Below are 13895 nucleotides of genomic sequence, written 5' to 3'. Positions count from 1 at the left end.
ACGTTTACTACTGCACGAAATCAAAGGAACGCGTTTGAGTACAATGCTCTGCTGCAGCGAAGGCTTCTTTTCGACAAGGACAAGTGAACGGACAAGATCACATATGTACCTTGAAATTTTGATATTGAGTAGGAGACGAAAATTTTCAAATTCAAAATTGCAAGCTCTTCAGATTCACAAATTTACAAATTTCCAGGGTTTCACATTCTCAGATTTCTAAATTTCAAGCTCTTTAAATTCTCAAATTTTCAAATTTTCAGGGTTCCAAATTCTAAAATTTTCAAATTTCCAGGATTCCAAATTCTCAGATTTTCAAATTTCAAGCTCTCTAAATTCTCAAGTTTCTAAATTTCCAGGGTTCCAAATTTCAAGCTCTCCAAATTCTCAAATTTCCAAATTTCAAGTTCCACAAATTCTCAAGTTTCCAAATTTCAAGCTCCCCAATTTCTCATATTTACAAATTTCAAGCTCTCCAAATTCTCAAATTTCCAAATTTCAAGTACCACAAATTCTCAAGTTTCCAAATTTCAAGCTCCCCAAATTCTCATATTTACAAATTTCAAGCTCTCCAAATCCTCAAATTTCCAAATTTCCAGGGTTCCAAATTTCAAGCTCCCCGAATTCTCAAATTTCCAAATTTCAAACTCCCTAAATTCTCAAGCTCCCAAATTTCAAGCTTCCCAAATTCTCAAATTTACAAAATTCTCAGATTTCCAAATTTCCAACTCCTCAAATACTCAACCCCCCAATTTCCTAATTCGCAAATTCCCCAATCTTCAAAGTCTTAAATTTCCCAACCCCTAAATTTCCTAAACTTATAAACCCCCAAATCTCCAATAGTCCATCCCTCTAAAACCCCTAATATATCAAATCCCCAAATTTTCTCTGTGTAATTTAAATTTTGTCGTGACTGTACACAGTGCAGTTTGATCGTCTCGTGTAAATCATTTTGAATCTCAAGGCATCGTGATATCCGATATATTTCACGTAGAACATTCGCTTATTGACCGATTATTGTTCCGACGGTTTATATATTTCTCGTTTAGTCGACGGACGATATACGATCGAACGATAAAAATTCGTGGAAACGTATAAACGTTAAGTTAGTTCGTGCTAATGCAAATAGAAACGTAAGGCTTTCGATATCGTTGTTAGAGCACGTTACAGGACACCGCAAAAAAACACTGATTAGAAGAACCAACGTGACGTCATACGGGTTTAACGCGGTTCTCTTGCGATGAGATCATGAAATGTATACACAATGTAGACGTAACATATTCATAAAGATTACCATGTTATATAATTATATATGAACTGTATTAAAAAATTGTTAAAAATATTTGGAAGAAAGTTTGGTACAAAATGATCATTACAATTACTTCATTTAACAATTAATGTATGGACTGACGAATATGATTACTGATGTCACTAGCCTGTATGAGTCAGCATTCTTCACGATATAGTTACTCATGCATAAATTTGTACTTCCGTCTAAATCTATTGTCTTATCACTAATGTAAAGACTGATAATAGTTTCAACGATATTAATAATTTCGTTTGGTAGTTTGTAATGGTCAAATTAAATAGTTGTTGAAACTGTTGTTTTCTACGAACAAATTTTCTTATGGACATAGTAACAAACTTTTAACAAATATAACAAACATAGTAACAAATATAATTTTCTCAAAATGCTTATGAGAATATTTTGTACATTTTATTTTACTACACAGAATTTTATTGTTTTATTACATAGTATCATACTCTTTTTTGTTGAATCATGTTGGGATGGCTTGTATAGTGTGATGTACAAATTGACACAACAGTCAGCGGTTTTTTTATTCTTCTCGTTATTTCCACCTTATATGATATGCAAATGATACGTGTTTTTTGCGAATTCATTCACGAATCTCGGTTATTTTTCAACGTCAAGATATCAGAAAATGGAGATGTTAAGTTTATAACGACAGAGTGTCGGACGTTTTAATTACTGTTTACGTTTATATTAGACACGGAAAACCTATGCGAATTATTTTTACGTAATAGTTTGAGATTTACCTAGATTGACCGCTCGATTCGATTCTCGAGCGATAGAGCCTGTTTTTCTCTGAGATTCCACGAGATATTTACGGAGATTCGTTGAAAATGCGACGAGTCGATAAGATAAGGCTCGGAAAGGGAATAGAATGATAAGAATTCCAGTATTGTCGGTATTAGTGATTTTATAAGCGCGGCACAACAATGATGATGCACATGCATGGGATCTCTTAGATAGATATCGTTTTTAATTACTCCTGTTCGTAATCAACTAGTCGTGCATACTACCAGCGGAATACAGCAATTATGAAGATTAATTTTAGAGTGTGTTACAAAAATCGTATTATTATGTGTTACATTATCACGTGGTAGTGTCACTTGTTAAATTATCGCGCGAGAAATTACTATGCGTTATATTGCCGTGTGTAGTATTGTTACTTGCTGAATTACCATGCGTTATATTGCCACGGCTAGTATTTCTGCACATTATATTGCCACACGTGGTGTTATTTCGCGTTTTATTGCCACGCGTGGTATTACTACGCGTTATATTGCCACGCGTGGTATTATTTCACCTTGTATTGCCACGCGTGGTATTACTTCGCGTTATATTGCCACGCGTGGTATTACTTCGCGTTATATTGCCACGCGTGATATTATTTCGCATTATATTGCCACACGTGGTGTTATTTCGCGTTATATTGCCACGCGCGGTATTACTACGCGTTACATTACCACGCGTGGTATTATTTCGCGTTATATTGCCACGCGTGGTATTACTTCGTGTTATATTGCCACGCGTGGTATTATTTCGCGTTATATTGCCACGCGTGGTATTCTTTCGCGTTTAATTGCCACGCGTGGTATTATTTCGCGTTATATTGCCACGCGTGGTATTATTTCGCGTTATATTGCCATACTTGGTATTACCATATTCCCACGAATAACATTTCTACACGTTATATTGCTACACGTAATATATTACGCGTGATATTGCCACAGGTAGCATTTGTACACGTTATATCGCCGAGCGTAGTATTGTCACGTGTGAAATTACTACACGTTACACTGTTATACGTAATATTGCCGCGCGCTATATTGCCATATGCTGTATCATCAACCGTGGTGTAACCTCGCGTTATATCACCACAGTAGGTACCTTCACGTTATATCGCCTCCTTATATCGTCACGTATAAAATTATTATGCGTTGCATTACTACACGTAATATCACAAGTTGAAATTCTAAAATTCTTAAATTTCAAAATGCCAAAATTTGAAGTCGAAGTTTGAAAATACTATGGTGCGAGTGTACCAGCTGTCAGTAACCAAAGGTATTCTAAATAAGGAAGGCAAATGAGAAACATGACAATGATTGTTTAACGATGATTCGTCCTCCCGCATACTTAAGCATCTTTCTCGCTAGTTTCACGTATCATCCGACACACACTCACCGGCGAGTGCACGAGCACCGAAAAGTAACGGGATAGGTTGACGAAATAGTGTCATAGAAACGTCTAGTCTAGTGATTACGTAATCTACTATCAGTGTTCGTGAGCAGTTATCGTGAGTCTCGGTTGGCTCATTAATTAATTCCTGCGAGTTAATGATGTCAGTTGGATTTCTGCAAACAAACCGGGAGGAACGCGCGACGGTGCACGCGTACCAACCACGCAGAGAGCCAACCGAGGAAAATAGAACGGAGACAGAACGTGCTCTGCTACCAGTCATTACTAATGGATTCTGCATTGATTCTCATTATCATAAACGGAGTGTTTATCGATAGCCGCGTTGTGCAATTTAATGAATGTCGAGCAGAGACCGCTGATACATGAACCGGTTCTTTTTTTCTCTTTCATTTTTAGATTTTCATCGGGGCGTGGATCGGCTAATGGAAAAGAAGGAAGTAAACTCGATCGATCGTCCAGCTAGTATACATTTTCCTGACTGTGAAAGCGTAAAAATACCCCGAAGAATAACAGTGCCACGCTCTTCCTTTCGAGCCTCTGCAGATGACGTGGATAACCACCGTTTGCGTCAAACCGCGGACACATTTTTTTCCGTGTCTCTCTCGTCCGGTTCTCCCTTTTTTTCCGCTCCTTCGTTTTCATGTCTGCGCCTCGAATGTGGGTTGGAAAGATACGATGCGACAATTTCACAAGGATATTCGCGAACGATGCAAACTCGTAACTCAACTTGCGCGAAACAGGGGGTATCGTGGAAAGTGGAGTCGTTATCGATAATGCTATCGATAATATCGTTAAAACGTATAAGTGGCTGACGTAGAAAGTAACGTGTTATTTTATCGTTTATTCTTTGATGAAATTAAGTTATATTATACTTCAAACAAAAATAGACACTTATGCACTATAACCTACATTCATCTAATCCGATCTGACTTAACCTAATCTAATTTAATTTAAGCTAACCTACCTTCATCCGATCAAATCGAGTCTAAACTAACTTAACCAAATAACGAATTGAGAACATTTCTCTAGCAAATTATTTCTTCGTCGTAATTAAGAATAAGAACATCGGTAATTAAAAATATTTTGTATATATTTTGTCGCTGTCCTTCGAGATTCTAGGTGTTTCGTTCAATGTCTACACGTAACGTCGTCACGAACGTCACTGAGGCTCGTTATCTTATTCAACCTTGCTTTATGCTACAATTTACGTCGCACCTGTAAAGTTTCAATTCCGATTCCGGGGCAAGCAGCGTTAATATTTCAGCAGATCAGCGACTATTGGTGAACAACTATCGTATGAACATTATAAATCGCTTTCTTTTTCTGTAGACCCTGTGCTTTGATTCTCACGGTCAAGGCGACTTTGATCGCGAGGGATCAATTCTGGCGACACTGCTAATAAAAACGATAGCACCAATTGCGCTTCGTTTCTGCGATTTCTCGAATGTTACCTCGATTAAACATCGCTCTAATCGCCGTTCGTATACATGTACATACACGCAATAAACGGCAATTGGAACTATTGGTGAATTAACCCACTATTTTTGGCGAATTGACACTTTAACCTCCGTCGACCTTTGTGCACGTAGCAAAAATTTTATTCTATGGTGGTTTAAGAATGTTAATACGATCATCGGTATTGTTGATAAGAATAATTATTGTTAGTATATTACTGTTACTATGATATAATAATTGTTGTTATTGTAGTGATGAAGATTATGTCGATAACAATAATGTAATAGCGACAACAATTCTTATCATTATTATATCACGAGTGATATTAGAACAGATGGTAATTCTTTACGTTATATTGCCGTGGATAGAATTGCCTCGCGCTATGTTGCCATGGATAGAATTTCCTCGCGTTATATTGTTATAGTGGTATTGCCATGTATTACATTGCCATGGATGGTATTTACTCGCGTTACATCGCCATGGATAGAATTTCCTCGCGTTATATTGCCATATTACTATTGCCATGCGCTACATTGCCATGGATGGTATTTCCTCGCGTTACATCGCCATGGATAGAATTTCCTCGCGTTATATTGCTATATTACTATTGCCATGCGCTACATTGCCATGGATGGTATTTCCTCGCGTTATATCGCCATGGATAGAATTTCCTCACGTTATATCGCCGTGGATAGAATTTCCTCGCGTTATATTGCCATAGTACTATTACCACGCATTATATCGCCACATATAATATCAACATACATTATATCACCATGGGAAGTATTACCACGCAGTATATCGCCACGCGTATTATCAATACGCACCGTATCGTCACGACTGATATTCCCACGCATTATATGGCCACGTGCCGTATCGGCAAGAGCGTTTTGTACTGTCACTAGATGACCTTTAGATACTTTCTAGAATACGGATAATAAATTGCAGAATTTTAATTGAAAAGGTTTAATATGAAGTTATAAGTTTCTTTTTATAAAAGCATATATCATCCTCGTTGAAACCTGTTTAGTTTCACATGCACAAACTGCCGTATTTACCCTATTGATTGAAATAACAATTTAAAAAATGGCACCGCTTTTGTGCAGTCCAGTCCACGAATAAGTCGTTCGAAGAAGATTCGAGTGATTAATGTAACATTTCTATCATCCGCGACGACAGTTAATGCGCTTAAGTGGTATTTCTTAACACGTTCGTCGTTCGCTAACACCGAGGAAATAGGGCTTTATTGACTTTCGCGCTCCTGTCAAAGAAACGACGCTTCGAAATCGAAGCCACCGAATGATTAATGTAACATTTTTATCGAAGCGGCGAAATTTCACGCGTACAACTAATATTTCTTAATACCGCACTTTCGAAGCAGGAGATACAGGATGCTCTGATAGAATGCTTAAAGGTCAGATGTTTACATTTGCGATGTTCGAACACTGGAAAATTGCGAAGGTGCATTATCGTTTTGTGTTTCGTCTTCTTCAACATTCATGTTCGGACGAACTTCGTTTTAATCAATACCAACATGTTTATCCACACGAACAGTGTAAATTCAGCCGACTAACGATAATACGAATTATTAACACGCTGATGCTCTGTGGTAATAATTAGCGAAGATATGATCAATTCAATTCCTAATTTAAATTTTCTGCTTATTATCTTGCGTACGTAATCCTTATACGGAGCTTGTAAGGTAAATTTAACTTGACTGCAGAGAAACGTGCTAAATGTGAAAATTTTATTAAATGGAATAAGGACACTGAGTTATTCTCATTAGGTGGTAATTTTGGCAGGCAATGTATTGGAGAAGGGAAATAATACAAACATTATATATATTAATATTTGCAGTAAAATGATAAAAGAATATTTGATACAAATGTAAAAATTTTGTATCGAAAGCTTAATTCAATGAATTATATTAATAGCCCCAAAATTTCATTAGTAAAATTTGATCATCTAACGAATATTTAGAATTACATATAAAAATGTTGCCAGACTACTAAAGATCTGGCCCTGACCGAAGGAAAACCGAAAGGATTTTAAAATATTACCGTTTCTTACATAACCGGTCATTATTATGCCGCGCAAAGACAATAGACCGTCTCATTACGATAGAAATAATAATGGTCACCGAGTCGTGCACGAATATAATATTTCAAGGTGAAAATACACGAGCTAATATTTGATGCTATTAGGGAATCGGATGCCGAATAAAAAATGTAGCGACTTAACTATAAGCTGGATATAACGTTAGTTGCTTCTTCGTTTGGCCTTTTGACGATGGTCAAGGTTGTCTAATCATAAGAAACTGAATAAACCCACGTCAACGATGCATTGTCTCGTTGATATAACAATCGAACGAAACGATGATTTCGATGACTTTGCAAAGTTATACTTTGGTAATGTGATGTTCGAATGAATTATAATCTTTTTTTAATTAACATTCCATCAGAAATATCTGCGATGTTGGGAAGGTGATTTGTGATTTTGATAATGGAAGTGTGATTGATTAAATTTGGAACAATTTCTGATTGGAACAAGTTCTGAAACGTCTGGTATCGATAATTTGTTTCTAATTCGTGGATGGTCATTCAAGACAGTTTTGCGTGACCCTTTATCTTTAATGGACACTGATGTATTATTTTATTATGGTCACGAAAAAAGGATCTCAAGAAAAACGACCTTGGAATAATCTAGGATCCCCCTAAAATTTATATCATTTTTCCTTCTTTTTTTAGTATACAAATTTTCCTATGACAAAACATAAAGTGAACCAGTAACTTTACTACTTAAATATTATTTAGTCTTATTATAGTTTTAAATATTATTAACTCCAGATCGAAATTGTTTAAATAAAAATTGTACATTGAAAAGACCATCGAATGACGTTTATAATTTTTTATCATTTTGACCTTCTATATTTTTTACAAACACAAATACATATTTTTAAATAAATTTTTCTAAAGAACCACATATTTCTCTCTAACCACAAGTTATGTTATATTTATGATGTATACAATCTGTCCAAAAAATTGTAGAACAGAAATATCTTATCTATGAATTACATACTTCTCATATATACAGAAATGATTATAAACTACTTAACGTCTATCTCCAAACGCGGTAGAAAAATTAAAATTCCAATGAAATCTTAAATCACTCGGATAAAACAATGGTTTATCTCAATTGATAACGACTATACGTTTCTCACACTCGTTAATTTAGCTTTCACGTTATTTCCTTCTTTCCGATAAACACACGTGAAAAGCTTAGCTCGAATCGGGCGAGGTCGAAATAGTAACTCAGCCTTCGACTCATCATCATGATTACTATTTAATTACTTAAAATCTTCACGTGTCGTGAAATCGTAACTTTCGTTCCAACATTAGTGTGAAAAAAGCGTGACTACTTCAATAAATCATTTTTACGTTATATGGAACATGTGGAACCTCGTAAAATTAGATTGAAATTTGTTTTGGACGATTTTGAAAGGCTGTTGTAAGGGAATTTGCTGATTCAGGTATATTTTGATTGAAAGTATTATGGTGAAGATTTAATTCACAGAGTTAAGTTGGAAAAGAAATTGCAAAAATTAAGAGCTTTAAAGGATCATCAATTTAAGGCTGTAAAATTACAGAGTTATAAAATCATAATAGTAGATTAGTTTAAAATTACAAGATCGAAGAGCTATAAATTTTAGAAGAACCATAATATGAAGGTCTTGAAGTCTTGTAGTTTCAAATTGCAGCAATTTCAAAGTATCAAAGTTTCAAAGTCCAAAACTCAAAATCTCTGTAGGTACCTGAACTTGAACTATAAGAGGAACATGATTTCAAGACTCCGAAATCCTAAAATTTTTAATTTCCACATCTCATAAATCTGAAGGTTCCAAAGTCTTACAGTTCCAAACTATAGAAGTGCCATAGACCAGAAGTCCCACTCTCTCAAGCTTTCTAAACTCTTAAAGTCCCAAGTCCTAAAGTTCAAAGGTTCCAAGGTTCCAAAGTTCCAAGGTTCTCCAAGGTTGCAAGGTTCCAAGGTTCCAAGGTTCTCCAAGATTCCAAGATTCCAAGGTTCCAAAGTACTAAGGTCCCAGGATTCCAAGATTCCAAGGTTCCAAGGTTCCCCAAGGTTCCAAGGTTCTCCAAGGTTCCAAGGTTCCAAAGTACTAAAGTCCCAGTATTCCAAGATTCCAAGGTTCCAAGGTTCTCCAAGGTTCCAAGGTTCCAAGGTTCCAAGGTTCCAAGGTCCCAAGATTCCAAGGTTCCAAGGTTCCAAGGTTCCAAGGTTCCAAGGTTCCAAGATTCCAAGGTTCCCAGGTCCCAAGATTCCAAGGTCCAATATCTCAAAATCTCAAATATCCACATCCCAAACATCTGAAGGTTCCAAAGTCTCACAGTTCCAAACTACAGAAGTGCCAAAGATCAAAAGTCCCACTCTCTCAAGCTATCTAAACTCTTAAAATCCCAAACTCCCAAAGTTCCAAAGCTCCAAAGTCCCAATATCTCAAATCCCCAAACTCCCCAAATCTTAATTTCTCACAACCCCAAAACCACAGACTCACAACCTCCCTAAGACCAAAGTCCCAAACCCTCAAACCTGCAAAACAGCAACCAAGAAACTACTCCTCCAGAATTTAGCACCACCTACCGTGGATCCTAACCAAGCCCCACAAACTACTTAACACCACGTAGGTTATAGCTGACCCGCAAAGTTTGAGCAGTGAGAAAACTTAAACAGAAGACATTCCCGAGTTTATAAGAAGCCGGAACAACGACAAACGTTTTAACCTAGTGCCTTCTAAAAGTACGTTATTATGCGGAATTCATAGTCGATCGATGATTCGGAAGTGGCTAAACCGTGGACATTGTGTTACGCGGTCGCAACTTGAAAACGAATCGATTTCGTCGCTAGAAATCGTCGACAACCAGTGTAAATAGATTGCAGAGAGTTCGCGGCTATACTCTGCGAATAAGTCACGTGAATGTGTCCATTATTTACACGTGGGAGGATCGATGTGTGTGACCTGAGGTCACACGAGGTACCATACTCGTGCGATCGTTAACGCAATGTCTTATTAATTTTATACGATCGTGAATGCGAACAGATGGACAACAACGTTAATTAATACACTCTACCAATTATTCAAACATTACCCGTATCTTCATGCACTCTTAACGAGCGCTTTGGGTTTATTGAACTGAACTGAATCTGAATTATTAAACATTCTTCATATATGGTTCAACTTAGTGAATAAAGGGGACGTTGTTGAAAAGTACTTTGACATGAGACGTTGAACACTTTCTTGGAAGGATTACAGCAATGAACGTCTTCAACCCTTATTAGAATAATCAAACTTCTTTCAATAAGTTTATTTTAAAACATATATTTTTACAAACTACCATTATTATACATAAAAATAATGTAAACTACAGAAGATATAAATTGATGTCTGTAAGAATTAGTATAAAAACTAGCTGAAAATAAAATGTCTGAAATAGGTGATCTCACAGAAGAACAGGTGGGTAAAAGTACATATAATGTTCAAGTTAACACTAAAACTACCAAACCAGTTAAATGACCGCCCCACAAATTTCTGATTATAAGGTTCACATTTTGTTAAAGTACACTCCTTGAAATCAGCATTGATTTTCATCAAGATAAAGGATAAATGTGTGTTCTAATTTATGTTTCGTCGTTTGTTTATTTATTTTTTAACTTCATTTTCAAATTAAGTACACATTATATTGCATGCCGGTAGGTTTAGTGTTAATATCTAATCGTTGATTTTGACCAAAGAAGAAATGGCAGAGTGAATCTACTTTCAGGCAAATAATCGAATGTGATAATTAGAATCTATCTCAGGATGTATGATTTTTCTTATCGTCTACGAGGCATATCAAGACCAGTGATTAGCAACGTTCCTGGTAACGATAGCAATTGTCGTAGGAGTAGAACAACTCGTGGATGATTCAGGAGAAATTACGAGGATAATTGCTGCATTGCGAAGCATCGGGTAGGTAATATGACGAGATTTACATAACGCGAATTATACATTCGAACAAGTGAAAACGAACATAACGTTTCCGAGTCCAAGGTCGATCGACGCGGACTTTGAAGGAGAAAGGATCTCCTTCGCGAGTTCTTCGAGCGGATTCGAACGTTTAAATTCCGTGGCGACAAAACAAGTCTTTTTCTATTTCGATCTGTTAAACGGTATTGGAAGGCGTCGATCATTTGGGTCATGATCTATTATGGATCGATTTTCAAAAATATATGGGTTAGGAGAGTATTTCGTGGATTACTGCTTTGGAGAGTTGGGATTTTGGAAAATTTTAAGATTTTGGGAATTTGGAAATGTAGAAAGTGGATCTAAAAATTTGGAGATTTTGAGAATTTTGAAATTTTAGAATTTTAAGTGTGGAGCCTTGGATGTTTGGGAATTTTGAAAATTTGAAAATTTTGAGATTGTGGAAATTTGGAAGTATAGGAACTGGAAGATCTAGAAATTTGGAGATTTTGAAAAATTGGAAATTTTAGAATTTTGAGCGTGGAACCCTGTGTATTTGGGAATTTTGAAAATTTGGAAATTTTGAGATTTTTGAAATTTGGAAGTATAGAAACTGGAAGATCTAGAAATTTGGAGATTTTGAAAAATTGGAAATTTTGGAATTTCAAGCGTGGAACCCTAGATATTTGAGAATTTTGAAATTTTTGAAATTTTGAGATTTTGGAAATTTGAAGTGTAGGAAGTGGAAGGTTTAGAAATTTGGAAATTTTGAGAATTTGAAAATTTTAGAATTTTAAGCGTGGAACCCTGAATATTTAAGAATTTTGAAATTTTTTAAATTCTGAGATTTTGAAAATTTGGAAGTGTAGGAAGTGAATCCAGAAATTTGTAGATTTTGAGAATTTGGAAATTTTAGAATTTTAAGTGTGGAACCTTGCACATTTAGGAACTTCGAAAATTATGAAATTTTGAAATTTGGAGATTTTGAAAATTTAAACGCACAAAAATTCAAAAATTCCAAAACTTGGAAATGTACAAACCATAAAATTCGAAAATTTGGTACCTAAAAAAATTTCACAATCCTAACCAAACAAATCATTCATATTCGACTGTACATGCGACTCCGCAGTGCAAAGCAAGGGTTAATTGGTCACCTATAATGCATGTCGCGACGATTGTAAGTACACTTAGCTTCCAACTCAATTGATTCGCTATCGAGATCGACGAACGATGTATACACTTCCTCCTGCTTCTTTTAAACAGCATGATAACCGTATTTAGCAAACATACAAATATGCATAAACTATTCGTTCAATCAATTGATAAATGCGAGCGTGTTTATCTACACAGCTGTGCCAAACGACACAATCAAGTTCGCCACACGAGTCTATTTTAATTATTCGTAGAAACGATTATATACATTATTACATTTACTACGAATGTAAATACTAAACACGATTGCGTGAACTTGAAATGATTTTTGGAAAAGTTGAACTTATTATATTTGGAAGATGGCGTAGACAATGAAAGTAAAGGGGTTACGTTTGGTTGAATTGATTCATCGATTTGCTTGAAATTTATTTGACTGACCACAGTTACGATGAAGCTTCACTGTGCCACCTTTTCAGGCACCAATCAATGGGAATCTTTAGCGTTTGCCCGAGCATTAACTGGCATACAAGCACAACGAGCAGATGCGACGTTAACTTACGTAATTCTTGAATGAACGACAACGAGAACGTGGCCTCACTCTCGACCAACAAACGCATGGACTTTCCCTAAAAAAATTCCAACTCTTTCTCTGTCCTTCTTCGAACCTCTACCTTTTATCTCCTTACTTTTCTTTATCTCGCAGTTATATCCCGAGTTAGAATAACAGTCTCGTGTTTTACTTACGAACAGTACCTTAACTGTTGTTTCGATCTCGGTGCCGAGAAGTAAAGTTCAGAATACAGTGATGGAAAGTGAATCATGCTAACCGTTGGGTAAATCCGAGCTGAACATCATTTCGATGCGTTGCGCGTAAATTGCCGGATCCTGATACATATTCTAGAGACTAAACGAGAAACGCGATTTGTGCTTACGTTATGCGTACTGCGTTTTCTATACAGTTCGATCACCTTTCTCCCTTTCGCAACGATTGTATAATAGCTTTGAGTAGCTACAAGAAATTTTAAGTTTCAAAAATTCGCGGGCTTTGCGATTAAGTAAAAATATGTGCACTTGATTCAACTCTTGATAAAAATATCAGTTTACCCAGCTAAGTGCTAACTAAATTGTTGCGAACACTATAATTCATAGAACATTTAATTACTTTTTATTTTTATTATATTTTTTTCATTTATAATAAGATTCATATTTCACAGCTTCACTGCTATACATCATTACTGTTTCATATATATAATTCATGGCGCAAAAATATAAATAAAATAACAAATAACTATGCATAAATCCGTACATTACACTTACGAATTCGTGATATTAATTGTCTATTAAATTTCATTGTGGAAAAATCTGAACGAATGATTTAAATTTTCGCTCTTTTCAGGAGGACACCTTATGCGCATGCGCAAAGATTGCGCACAGGATAATTCACATTATAGAATTAAAGTGACCGCAGCTACGGTGCAGTATCCTTTAAGTGTGTTTCTACATCCTGGTTTTAAAATTGATCTAATGATGATACACGACACGCTACGTAAACGACTAACAAAAGTTATGACATGCTATTAAAGAAATGATCTCATTTTAAACAACTTTTCCATGCATTAGTACTTGTTTAAATCTGGTATTATGTTTATGCATCTCTTACATCCTCTTATCGATAATACCGGCATTCTTTTCACGCTAGCTTAGCATGAAATGTCAAAGCATGCATATTTTTAGAAATAAAAACCTCAATATCTAAAAAGAAGAATT

The 13895-nt window shown here is 35.7% G+C and overlaps 1 protein-coding gene across 7 annotated transcripts in view; it reads right to left on the bottom strand.

Annotated features, from left to right (window-relative positions):
• The window catches only part of ATP8B (ATPase phospholipid transporting 8B), a 69867-nt gene that overhangs the window by 54768 nt on the left and 1204 nt on the right, over positions 1-13895 (bottom strand). The gene's annotated exons all lie outside the window — the stretch shown is intronic.

The sequence above is a fragment of the Megachile rotundata genome, chromosome 5 (genome assembly GCF_050947335.1).
Source record: "Megachile rotundata isolate GNS110a chromosome 5, iyMegRotu1, whole genome shotgun sequence".
NCBI classification, from domain to species: Eukaryota; Metazoa; Arthropoda; class Insecta; order Hymenoptera; family Megachilidae; genus Megachile; species Megachile rotundata.
Note: the sequence above shows the minus strand (reverse complement) of the source record. Positions and strands in the feature narration are given on the sequence as shown.